Source organism: Pinus tabuliformis, chromosome 1_2 (genome assembly GCF_031772625.1).
Source record: "Pinus tabuliformis cultivar Carrire ecotype Pingquan chromosome 1_2, CPIR1, whole genome shotgun sequence".
In the NCBI taxonomy this organism is placed as follows: domain Eukaryota; kingdom Viridiplantae; phylum Streptophyta; class Pinopsida; order Pinales; family Pinaceae; genus Pinus; species Pinus tabuliformis.
In genome coordinates this window covers 805,138,080-805,151,758 of record NC_142298.1, presented here as the reverse complement: position 1 = coordinate 805,151,758, position 13,679 = coordinate 805,138,080, and positions in this window count along the sequence as shown.

The following is a 13,679-nucleotide window of genomic DNA, read 5'->3' as shown; positions in this document are numbered from 1 at the left end:
GCCCCATACGCTTTCACAAAGGTATCCTCCTTCAAACTATATACTATTGAATGATGAAGGTGAGCCTGATTGTTTTCAAGAAGCTTGTAAAGTTGAGCACAATAAAGAATGGAAGAAGAAATGAACTATTTTCTAGAAAATAAAACTTGGGAGTTGATAAAGCTCCCAAAGGGTAGAAAATATCTACAAAACAAATGGGTTTACAGGATTAAGCATGAAGGTGACAAAAAGAATGAGAGGTATAAAGAAAGGCTGGTGGTGAAAGGATTTTCCCAAAAGGAAGGTATTTACTTCACTGAAATTTTCTCACCTGTTGTTAAGATGGCATCCATTAGAGTCATTCTTGGTCTTGTCACTACTTTAGACTTAGAATGTGAACAATTAGATGTAAAAATTTATTTCCTTCATGGTGAATTCGAGGAAGAAATGTATATGGAGTAGCGAGAAGGCTTCATTGAAAAAAGAAAAGAATACCTTGTTTGTAGGTTGAAGAAAAGTCTTTATGGATTGAAACAGGCACCTTGACAATGGTACAAGAAATTTGATTCATTGATGTTGGAACATAGGTTTCATAGGTTGGAAGTTGACCATTGTGTCTATATCAGGAGGTATGATCAAGGAAAGTATATCACATTATTGTTATATTTGGATGACATGTTGATTGTTGAACATGATAAGAATATGATCAATAGGTTGAAGAAGGATTTGGAAAGATATCAAGAAGATGCTTGAAAAGTTTAATATGAAGGATTTCAAGCCAGTTGGTACACCCCTTGTAGCTCACTTGAAGCTGAGTACTGAGTTATGTCTTAGTAATGACAAGGATAAGGAAGAGATGAATAGGATTCCTTATGCTTCAGAAGTTGGAAGATTCATGTACGCAATGGTATGTACATGAGCAGACATTGCATATTCAATGGGAGTAGTGAACAAGTTTCTTGCCAATCTAAGCAAACAATATTGGCAAGCAGTAAAATGGATTTTGAGCTATCTCAAGAGTACTAGTCATTATTGTTTATGTTTTGGTCATAACGAGACTATGCTTGAAGGATTTACAAATGCAGATATGGCTGGAGATATGAACACCAAAAATTCCACTACAGGTTATTTGTATACATTTGTAGGTGCAGCAGTATCTTGGGTGTCTAGGCTACAAAGAATAGTAGCTCTCTCTACAATAGAGGCAGAGTACAGGGGCTTGTAAAGAAATGTTGTGGATGTAGTGATTCCTATGAGAGAAAGAAATAAAGCAGGACAAGTATGTGCTATATTGTGATAGTCAAAGTGTCATTCACTTGGCGAGAAACCTAACATTTCACTCAAAAACCAAGCACATTGAATTAAGGTATCAATTGATCCGACATGTGTTGAAGGAAGGACAATTATCCTTGGAAAAGATCCATACATATAGGAACCCTACTAATATGCTCACTAAGATTCTACCAAGAAACAAACATGAGTTATGTAGAGGTTTGGTAGGACTCAACGTGACTTGATTCATGATTCTTCATTTGGCTTCAAGTGGGAGAATGTTAAACGTGAAGCCACAATGAAGATGTTGGCGTGGACTACCGACAACATTATCTGATGCCGATTACTGCCCACACCGAAAGTTATCGTCGTCCACAACTGACGTCGTCTACAACCGAATCTAACACATGTGAATTTCACATGTATCTAATTGTTATTAGCTTTGGTCTCATCTATCAATTTGTATTTTCCCGAGCCTTAGAATCCAAGCCAATGAAAGGCCTTCCAGTAATGAAAAGCTTGTGTTTTATGGTTTTCATTCTTGTTTGTGATCTGCTATCTCTTGTCTTGTGTTGTTTGTGGTCCTTTGTGCCTATCATCTCATTCCTCGCCACTGAAGGATTCATGACATTTGTTGACCATGGAGTTATTCATATTCGAAAAATTTCATGGTCTAGTGGGAAAGTTTAGAGTCTTGTAATAATGGGCATCTTATGAATTAAAGCATTAAATTGACACGTGTGTTAAAGCATTAAATTGGACTTACTTGGTGTTAAATATTTATATTTTTATGTGGGGAAAGTTCAGAATTATTGCTATTATTATTCAATGTTAATAGTAAATATTTGTTATGAGAGTTTGTAGATTTCTGTGGTGACAATTTTGAGATTTTTTATTTGGATTGTCCACAACCTCCATTTTCCAATCTACTTTTCGAGTCTATAATAAGACTCGTCTTCAGGACTAATATGCAAAAAAGAGAAGGGAAGGAGGGAATAAATATTAGAGAGATGTCAAAAGAGAGGAGGAGAGTCGACCAACAAATCTATAGAATGAAAAAACCCTAAGCAAAAAACCACTGAAAATGAACACAATATCTCATGTGATATTAAATATTTAATTAATTTATTTTTAATTAAATATTCAATTAATTTATTTTTATTTTATTTTAACAACTCTCTATTTATAAGATAATTGGAAAATTATACGGCTAATCTCTCCAACGAAAAAGATGGCAGCAACGGCCGGAGAAAGTACTGCGAAGGTTGATGAGCCCCAATTTTTGGTACAATTTGGGCTCATTTTGGCCTACTTTACTTGCTCAACCATTCATATTTTATTACTTATGCATTCATTTCTTAGTATATTCGTGTTGTTTGTAGGAAGAAGGGCAGGCATTATATCTATGTGGCTAATACATGGTGATTTCAGGTTTTTGTCATTAAAGAGAGCAAAAGACCACGTAAATGGAGACAAGGAGACAACAAAGGTGACGTTGCAGGTTTATAGGGAGGTTGTCTACAGCCTTAAATGACTTCCCTCGTAATTATCACCTTAACTCCGAGCTCCAACAGCTCTCCCCACCGAGCTCAAAGGCAGCCAACATGTTCTACAGGATCAGCAGTTTTACAGCAGTTTGACTTCAGTTGGACAGCCAAGCCCCACGAATGGAGGAAGCCAGCCTGATCTTCATTGTGTATAAATATGCAGGCCGTAGCCTATGTTAGAAGCTTTTTGACCTTTGGAATTATCATTGTAATCTCTGAGCACGAGTTACAAGCTCGGTGTTTGTTTTTGTGTAAGCCAGTTTTGGCATGACATTAGACTTTTGATTATGAATAAAGGCAAGCAGATTTGGATCTAGTTCTGAGCTTTTAAGGGAGCTATAGCTCTCAGGTTAGGGCCCAACCTGAGAGCAATAGACCTCCTCTGTTTTGTAGTGTTATTTGCATTTCGTTCCAACACTTTGTTTCTTTGCTTTAACATGCAATTCGAAATTACATTCTGCTGATTTAGTTTTTATGAGATTAGATAGGATTAGCTTGTGGTTAAATTGATTTCAGTTGCTTAGCTAAGAATATGAGGATTGTAATTTACTGGAGCTCTAAGAAAAAGGTTGAGAGAGACCCCACTGCCATCTCTGTTTGGAGATTGGGGTGCAGTCTACACCAACCACCAAAAAAACGCAGTCTTTTACCTTTATGCAAGCTGCAACACGGTCATTTTCATTAGAGATCTTTCCATGCACTTTGATCCTGAGCCATACTCCTTCATCACAACTCCATGCACAACTTCTCTTCACGGTTTACATTGCCGTTCATTGAGTTCATAGCACAGGTAGCATAGGTTAATGAATTCTCGTTTTCTTGTGACAGTCATAAGCAATTTGTTTTATTTACACTGCTCCACATCATTCCATTTCCTTCTTCGTCATCTTTACCACGCCTAAAGCCACATCCTCGATCTCTGCTCAGCTCGGTTATCTTCCAACTCTTCCATTCCCCACGTAGCTTCATTTTCTTGACCTTTCGTTGTTCTAGCCTTCCATCCACCAACCAACTTCATGCACTCATTCTCCATCCTATTTCTCTACTCCCGAGCCATCACCAACTCCATCTCCATCTTACCTGTGTCCCCGTACCGCTCCATCACTTCACCATCATCCAAAACACCCATGGTAGGACATCCTGTAGAAATTAATAGACTTCCTGTAGGATTCCTGAGTTTCCTGTAGGATCCCCTGCAGACATCCTGTAGGAGCCCACTCACTCGGTTGCTGAGCATCTAAACGTGATGAACTTCTGTAGGATGATGTTAGAGATCCCCTGGGACCTCTCCTAGCCTCCCTGACCTTTCCCAAGCTTTTCTTCCCTTTGCACCACCTCTGCACAACCAAACCCTAGTAAGAACAAAATCACAATCACTCCAACCATTTAAGCAAAAACATAAAAACAATGTTATTTTCAATAGAAGTAGTTTAATTTCATGCATTTCACATCACTAGAAGTAATGGCATCATCTTTAGACATTTGCACTCTCACCATTGCATCATAGAGGTTAGACTAGTCAGATTAGGGTTTACTAGGGTTTCCATGCTTTGGTTGGCTTTCAGTTCATTTTTGCCAAGTAGATTAGCTTTCTTTGAGATAGCTTTCGTCCATCATTTAGCAAGCTTCTTCTGAGAGCATATAGAAGTTGGCTTGAGCCCTAGCGGACTTGTGCCAGCTGACCAAGTGACAGCTGCGACAAGAGCTAGTACTTGTGCATACAGCACCGTCGCTTCCAAGTTTGTACGAACTACCGGGTTGATAAAATTAGAGACAGGAAGCCCAAGGAGTTGTAGCATTATTGCTACAATACTGGAGCTCACCATCTTTTTGGCGCCGTTGCCGGGGAAGCGTCAGAGTATTAGTAATTGTTGCTTTTCTTCTACTTTCTTATTCTTGCCTTCTGCTAAGTAGTTTATTTCATTTCCATTCTGCAAAAGTAGCATAGACCTTTCCTGCTTTCATAGATTAGCATTTCCTACTTTCATAGCTTAGCATTTCCTGCTTTCATAGATTAGCATTTCCTGCTTTCATAGATTAGCCTTTCAATTCTGCAAGCGTAGACTAGTGTTTCCATTCCTGCAATTTCATTTGAGCAAAGTAGATTAGTTCTTTCCTGCTTTCAGTTTAATTCTGCATCTTTATAGTTAGTTGTAGATCAATCTATTTCAGTTTTGCAGGTACCAGGAAAAAAGCAAAAACAATCAAAAAAAAAAGAGAAAGTCTTTTCCATTTCATGCCTCGTAGGAACTGAGATAAATCAGGCAAATTCCTACCCAACACCCCCACCACATCACTGAGTCACCCTTCTCTCTTCTTTGGTGACAGTGACCCAGAAGAACCTATAGGTGAACATCCTGAGATATACAAAGATCCTATAGAAGAAGAAGAGTTAGAGACCACTCCATCTGAAGCTATGGCTGACAATAGAAGAGAAGATGAGAGAATAGAAGGTGCCTTCCCCATCCGAGAGACCAATGGAGAGATGAAAATGAAGAACATTAGCCCCTCCGCCTTACCTCACTTCCATGGACTGACTACTGAAGATCCTGATACCTTCCTGTTTGAGTTTGCTGTCCTTTGTAGAACCTATGACTATACTGAAGATGAGCAAAAGCTGAAACTCTTCCCTTCAACTCTTAAGGATGTAGCATTACGCTGGTTCATGGGCTTACCTGGGAATAGTTGTTGGCATTATGAGATAAGTGTTGTCCTTGATGGCAAACCTCACTGATGACAAATCATAGTATAGAAGGTCAGCAGCAAGGAATTGATGATCAGACTATAAGAAGAAGAGAAAGCTCATACACGCAGGTTCGTTAAGCCCAAGTCGCGTGTACACGCTAGTTGGATTCAGAAAAAGCGCGTGTATGTGGAAAAGTACCTTTGGTCCATGGTGGTTAGTCCTTGGAAGTTGTGCCTATGGTTTCAGACCATTGTGTCTCGACGGGCGTGTCGATCCCTAGTTTTGAAGTTGATGGTATTGTGTTACTATGGTTTTGGCTCTTGGTATTGAACAAGGCCTAAGGCTATATAAGGAGAAGGAAATCATTAGGCAAATGCATCTGAAATGTCTTGAATATCTGATGAAGCATTAGATCCAGTATGCAGGGTTATGGGTTGATGATGCATTGCTTGATTTGAGCTAAGGAGGGATCTCACCGGCTGATTGAGAACAAGATCTAAGGAGAGATCGGGATCAAATGGTTTGAAATGAACTATCTTTATGATGCTTATTCTAGATCTACATACTGACGCGTGTATTGTTCTATAAGTGTTATGAGTATGACTGATGTTTGGTACAGCTGCAAGTTATGAGAAATTATTTTTAGATCTGTACGCGGGTTGTCTTTGGCAAAAGCGCGTATACACGCGGGTTTGATTCATCTAAGTAGCGTATACATTGTAAAGCTTGATATTTGAAGTTGCAGATGGGTCTGATGGTTATTACAGAGTTCTGTGTCTGCTTTGTGTTCTGGTGACGGTGTTGTTAACAGGGTTTCAGTGATTCAGAGTTTTGTTTGATTATGAGCTTCAATGTTGTTGTTGGGTCCAGTATGAAAATTGGATGAAATGTGGCCTTTCAGATTATGTGTTGTGCTTCAGTGTATCCAGTCTGAAAATTGATGAAACGTGGTACCTGGAGGAGAGAAGATTGTAGGCAAGCACCTACGTACTAGTATCTAAGCTAGTACAAAAGCTAAGGGAGATCTTTGGAGCATTGTAGCAGGTAGCAGCCTGTGTACTAGTAAATGGATCGGCTAGTACAAAAGCAAAGGGGGTTGTAGCTCCCGTACTGGTATAAGACTGCACCAGTACAAATATTGTAAAAGGATTTTCTTATTAAGAAGAAGATTGAGATGACTTGCAGCAGGTGGTTTTCACCCACATTGGGTTTCCACCTTATATCTTTGTGTTCATGTGTGTGGCTTTTGTGTGATGATCTATTCTGTTATACTGCACCTGTTTACTGTTAATATGGTTAATAATGTTCTGATGCATTTACTGAAGATAAGCTAACTGAATCATAAGATTTATGGATATACGCTAGTTGCTTTAGACACAGAAGCGTGTACACGCGGGTTCACTTAACTGAAGTAGCGTATATGTTTTTGAGCATTGAAAAAGTTTTAATGATCTGATAATACTGATTCACCCCCCCTCTCAGTATTATTTCCAACAATTGGTATCAGAGCCAGGTTCTTTGGTAGAAGCTTGATCGCTTGAAGGAGATCCGTGGAACAATGGGAAAGAAGCTTAAGAAGAAAGCTCATAAGAAGAAGAAGACATCTCAGAAGGACTATGACAGTGGGAGAATCGATTGGGGATTAGGTATAAGAGGCTCTTCAGATTCAGAATCAGATTCAGAATCATTATCAGGTATGAATGTGTTATCCTCTGATGTTCCTGCTATATTTCCTTGTGAAAGTGATGGAAGTGATAGTGAAACTACTGAACATGCTTTTATGGGTGAGCAAGAAAAGTGTCAAATAGAGGCAGTGTTTAGAAGGCTTGCAGACAAAGTTAAAGATCAACAAGATCTATTGAACAAAAGGGAATGTGCTTTCAAAGAAGAAGTTACCAAATTAAAGGCCCAAATAGAAGAAGGAAACAAGGTAAGAAAGCTACTCAAGGACAAGGAAGACCAATGTCAAAAATTGCAGCATGAAGTGACATCATTAAGAAAAGAAGTCAACGAAAGAAGCACAACCATCAAGAAACTCAAAGATAGATCCAGCTACTATGAAAATCTTGAAGCTACGATCCTCTCACTAAAGGAAGATCTTGAAGAATCCAAGAAGCAGAATGAAGATCTACACCAAGCAATTGAAAAACAAGACAACGAAGTCATCAGCTTAAAATCACAGTTGGAATGTGCCTTCAGAGTTCGTCAAATTCAGCAGGATCTGTATGAAAAGCAAGAAAAGGAGATACTCAATCTAAGGCAACAAATGGAAGAAGGAAGAAAAGATGGAGAAGACATGAAGAAGCAATGTCTAGAAAAGGAGGAACAACTTCAAGTTGAGGTAAATATCTTGAAAGGTAAATTAGAAGAAAAGGTTAAACTTTTGAGATTTCAAGATAGTACTAAAGCCTTGGATGATATTCTTAGTAGTCAAAGGTCTCCTGCAATCAAGACTGGTCTTGGTTTTCATGAATCTGTTGAAGGTGAATCTAGCTCACAAGGTGAGGCAAGGAACTCTAAAGAGAAAACTAAAATGATCAAAAGGGAGATGAAAGGTCAACCCCATCAACAATCAAGGAAAGAGACTCCTCAAAGAAAATCGTTTACTCCTCCTATGAATAATGTTGAATGTTATGTATGTCATAATCTTGGACATGTTGCAGCTAGATGTGGAAGAAGAAGGGTTCAAGACCATCATGTAGAAAGATCATCACATTCAAGGTACTTTAATGGATATTTCTTTGCTTGCAATATGTTTGGTCACAAAGCCGCTGATTGCTACAGGAGGAATATGAAATATGTAAGATGTTATGCATGTAACACGATTGGACATATAGCAAAGGAATGCAGGAACAAAGGATGGACATCACACCAAAAGGAGAAAACCTCATCACACTTGAAGATATGGAGGAAGAAGGAAGTACAGTCAGCACAATGTACTGAGACACAGCACAGCACAGACATATCAGACTCAGGGGGAGCTGAAAGTGTAAAACTTCAGTGTCCTGAATCTCATATGCAAGTTCCTTAAAGGGAAGTCGCGTATATACGCGAGTTAGACACTGCAAAGTCGCGTATATGCCAGTCTGAGGAAAAGCAGTGGGAACAGGATCAGAAAAAGGATCTGATATGATTCAGTCTATTATTTGCTCTATTGGTTACATTCTACTGAGGATGTGTGGAAATGTTTTGTTACTTGTATGATGTCTAGAAGTGTTTTGATCCTAACTTGAGGATGATGATGTTTTGATGCTTATTGCTGATATATGCATGATCAGATCTAACAGATGGCACTGGTTGAGGGGGAGCATATGCCTTTAGTAATTCATTGTTGGCATTATCCTTGGTGATGATTCTTATATGGCCAAATGATATATCTTTGCTATGATGTGGTTGTGAGTTGTCTATGATAAACTCTCATATGATTCTTGAAATTACATAGAAGATGTTCAGATCAGATTTATGGTTGATTCTTTGATGATGCATATATAGTGCTTACATGGTGATCTTCATAAGAACAAGGAGAAGTACAAAGCTTGAATACACATCTTCCTCACTTGATGATGAGTCACTTATATACTGTTGTTGTCATATGCATAAATATCATACAGTTATGATGCAGGCACTCATGCGGATAAGGATTGTTGCTGATGATATATCAAGAATCTTTGTCAAAAGAATTTGAGCTCAAGATACATAGTGCTGATACATGGATGACTACTCAAAGTTGCTTTATTGAAGACATGGTGATGAGTTCTTATCTATATGATGATAGGTTGATCCTTACATATGTTAATTGATGCAGATGTTCCCAAGTAATGATACTTGGATCATGTAGAGCTTGATGAAATGGCTATGGTGGTTTCACACATGATACAATGTGAATGACTCTGAATTCTGTTCAAAGGGATGAATTGATGCAGACATATCTTGTTATAGGTTGATGACCTATTCTCTACAGGACATTTACAGGTTGCTGATATGGAAATTTGTGTACGTGTGTTGTTTAAAGGATATCCGCGTGCATACGCCGTTTTACAAGGGGATAGTCGCGTATATGGTGTACGCGTGTTGCGTAAGGGATATCTGCGTATATACGCCTGTTTATGTGTATACAATCGCGTATATGGAGATTTGAAGGAAATCAGCAGGGACAGATGTTGGTTGCAGAAAGTCTGATATAGGTCTGACAGAGATCATCTGGCACAGGTTCAGGGGGAGCAGATAATCTTCCAATGATGCATTGTTGGCATTATCTTAAAGCTTTTGGTTCTAGTTCACATTTGGTGTTGATTTCAGGAGGAACAAAGGCGAAAGGAGAACAGAAGGATCTCTTGGTTGCTGATCTGAATGGTGATTATCAGATGCTGCTGGTAACTTTCATAAGTCTTGGTCTAGTTATTTCGTCTCTATGTCATATATCTCTTTTGTGGTATCTCTTTCATGGTGTCAAGGTCATGTAACGGCCTATTTTGGTTTCCCCACTATGCCTGGGATGATTGATGCAATATGATTGGTTGTCATATGTAAACTTTTGATGTATCCCCACTTGGTTGGGTGGATGAGTCAATTTTTGTATATCCTCACTTAGTTGAGAGATGGATGTATGTATGAGTCTTTGGTGATAGGAAGGTCTTTTATGATGTATAGAGTCATGTTCTTCTTGAAGAACATCTTTTGCAGATCTTGCCTACAGTCAGGAAGAGCATGAACAGCACACTTCAGCAGTACAGAGACTTGGCATGTACTCAGGGGGAGCATTGACAGATTGGTACACCTTGGCATATACAAAGGGGGAGATTATTCAGAGATTTCAGCAGGTACTCAGGGGGAGTATGGACAGTGGAATGATTCAGCAAAGGAAGAGAATATCTTGGTCCACCCTTTGCCCTTGATGTCAAAGGGGGAGAGTGATTTGGTGTTGTTGCCATCAAGTCCAAAGGGGGAGATTGTTGGCATTATGATGCATGTGTTGTACTTGATGGCAACCCTCTCATAGAAGAATATCTCACTTATGTATAATTGGATGAATCTTCAGACGAGATATCAGATGTAACTGATGGAGGATAGCTCAAAGGAATCAGATGATGAATCTTCAGAAGAGATATCAGATGTGACTGATGGAGGACAGCTCAAAGGAATCAGATGATAGTTCTAAGTGTGACAAGTTAGCTTTGCCATCAAGTCCAAAGGGGGAGATTGTTGGCATTATGAGATAAGTGTTGTCCTTGATGGCAAACCTCACTGATGACAAATCATAGTATAGAAGGTCAGCAGCAAGGAATTGATGATCAGACTATAAGAAGAAGAGAAAGCTCATACACGCAGGTTTGTTAAGCCCAAGTCGCGTGTACACGCTAGTTGCATTCAGAAAAAGCGCGTGTATGTGGAAAAGTACCTTTGGTCCATGGTGGTTAGTCCTTGGAAGTTGTGCCTATGGTTTCAGACCATTGTGTCTCGACGGGCGTGTCGATCCCTAGTTTTGAAGTTGATGGTATTGTGTTACTATGGTTTTGGCTCTTGGTATTGAACAAGGCCTAAGGCTATATAAGGAGAAGGAAATCATTAGGAAAATGCATCTGAAATGTCTTGAATATCTGATGAAGCATTAGATCCAGTATGCAGGGTTATGGGTTGATGATGCATTGCTTGATTTGAGCTAAGGAGGGATCTCACCGGCTGATTGAGAACAAGATCTAAGGAGAGATCGGGATCAAATGGTTTGAAATGAACTATCTTTATGATGCTTATTCTAGATCTACATACTGACGCGTGTATTGTTCTATAAGTGTTATGAGTATGACTGATGTCTGGTACAGCTGCAAGTTATGAGAAATTATTTTTAGATCTGTACGCGGGTTGTCTTTGGCAAAAGCGCGTATACACGTGGGTTTGATTCATCTAAGTAGCGTATACATTGTAAAGCTTGATATTTGAAGTTGCAGATGGGTCTGATGGTTATTACAGAGTTCTGTGTCTGCTCTGTGTTCTGGTGATGGTGTTGTTAACAGGGTTTCAGTGATTCAGAGTTTTGTTTGATTATGAGCTTCAATGTTGTTGTTGGGTCCAGTATGAAAATTGGATGAAATGTGGCCTTTCAGATTATGTGTTGTGCTTCAGTGTATCCAGTCTGAAAATTGATGAAACGTGGTACCTGGAGGAGAGAAGATTGTAGGCAAGCACCTACGTACTAGTATCTAAGCTAGTACAAAAGCTAAGGGAGATCTTTGGAGCATTGTAGCAGGTAGCAGCCTGTTTACTAGTAAATGGATCGGCTAGTACAAAAGCAAAGGGGGTTGTAGCTCCCGTACTGGTATAAGACAGCACCAGTACAAATATTGTAAAAGGATTTTCTTATTAAGAAGAAGATTGAGATGACTTGCAGCAGGTGGTTTTCACCCACATTGGGTTTCCACCTTATATCTTTGTGTTCATGTGTGTGGCTTTTGTGTGATGATTTGTTCTGTTATACTGCACCTGTTTACTGTTAATATGGTTAATAATGTTCTGATGCATTTACTGAAGATAAGCTAACTGAATCATAAGATTTATGGATATACGCTAGTTGCTTTAGACACAGAAGCGTGTACACGCGGGTTCACTTAACTGAAGTAGCGTATATGTTTTTGAGCATTGAAAAAGTTTTAATGATCTGATAATACTGATTCACCCCCCCCTCTCAGTATTATTTCCAACAATAGTATCACTACTTGGGCTCAAATGCAGCAAGCCTTCAATACCAAGTACCGGGATTACTGTAGGTCCAAGGAAACCAAGGGAGAAATCTTTCGGATGACCATGGGAAATGATGAGTCCTTAGAGGATTATGAGGAGAGGTTCCAACTTAGCTATAAGCGGGCCAGGTGCACACTTGACCCTGAATCCCTCAAGTTGGTCCTGCTCCGAGGAGTCCCTGAAGACCTCTTAGATACCCTTCACATGTTAGCTGGGGGGGACATTTACCAACTGCCTTATGAGGACATCAAGACTCTGTTTAGAAATCACTCCCGGGCAGCTAAGAAACGAGGTAGAGGAAATCTCCTCTCCACTGTTGTCCCTTTCTCCAAACATGAGTTTGCAAACCAGTTAGAAGATCTTAAGAGTGAGGTGAGACAGACCATTTCCATGCAGCTGGACACCTTTAGGATCCAGTAGAAGAAAGAAGAAGCTGAGAGAGCCTTGGCCGTCTTCTGCCCTAGGTGCACAAGAAGACACCCTAAGAACGAATTCCCTTTGCATTCGGTTGAAGTATGTTTCGTCTGTGAGGAGGACCATCCCACAAATCAGTGTCCAACCTTACCTGGGTTTAAAGCCATGTACCAAGGGACAGAAGCCCCCACTGAACCTCTCTATTTCATCAACCAAAGGAGGCCACAAGGATCTAGACCTTATCAGCAGGGAATGCAAGGGGCACCTCAAGCTTATTACAGCCCCAACCAATCGACTCCTATGCCTTCCTGGGGTCTCCCTGCTCATCCTTCTTGGTCCATGCCTCCTCCATGGTCTTATTCACCTCAGTACCCTACTCAACCCACTTCTCACTCATATCATTCACATGCCCAGTCACAGCCTCAGTGGAGTGCACCTCAGTCGGGGTGGAGGCCCCAGTACAACACTCCTCCTGCCATTTTGCCTCCACCACCAGTTCAACCTCAGCCTTTACCTCCTGCTCCTCCAAGACAACCTCAAATGCCTGCTCAACCGAACCCGAACCCCAACAATAGACAGGCCCAGCAGGTATACACTGGGGAAACATCATGTCCTACCTATGCTGTGGAGATCCAGGAGATCAATCTTCGATCTGGAAAGACCCTTCCGGATCGCCAACCTCCTCCCCCAGAGGATGAGGAAGATAAACAGGAAAGTGAACCAAAGGCTATTCCACCCTTTCCTGAGAGACTAACAGCCACCACACAACCCAACCCAGAGGAGGATGAGCTTCTGGGAGAGCTCAAGCAGTTGTGTGTGAAAATACCACTTCTCCAAGCCATCAAGGATGTGCCAATATACAACAAACTGGTTAAGGAAAAGTGCTTCAAACACCCAGGCAGGTAGAAGAAAGATGCCTCAACCATCAATGTCATAGGACAACTGTCTGACCTTATGTTAGGACAAGTCATCTGCCCAAAGTACCTAGATCCCGGAAGTCCTGTAGTAGATGTCCACATCAATGGCACCATCATACCTCACACCTT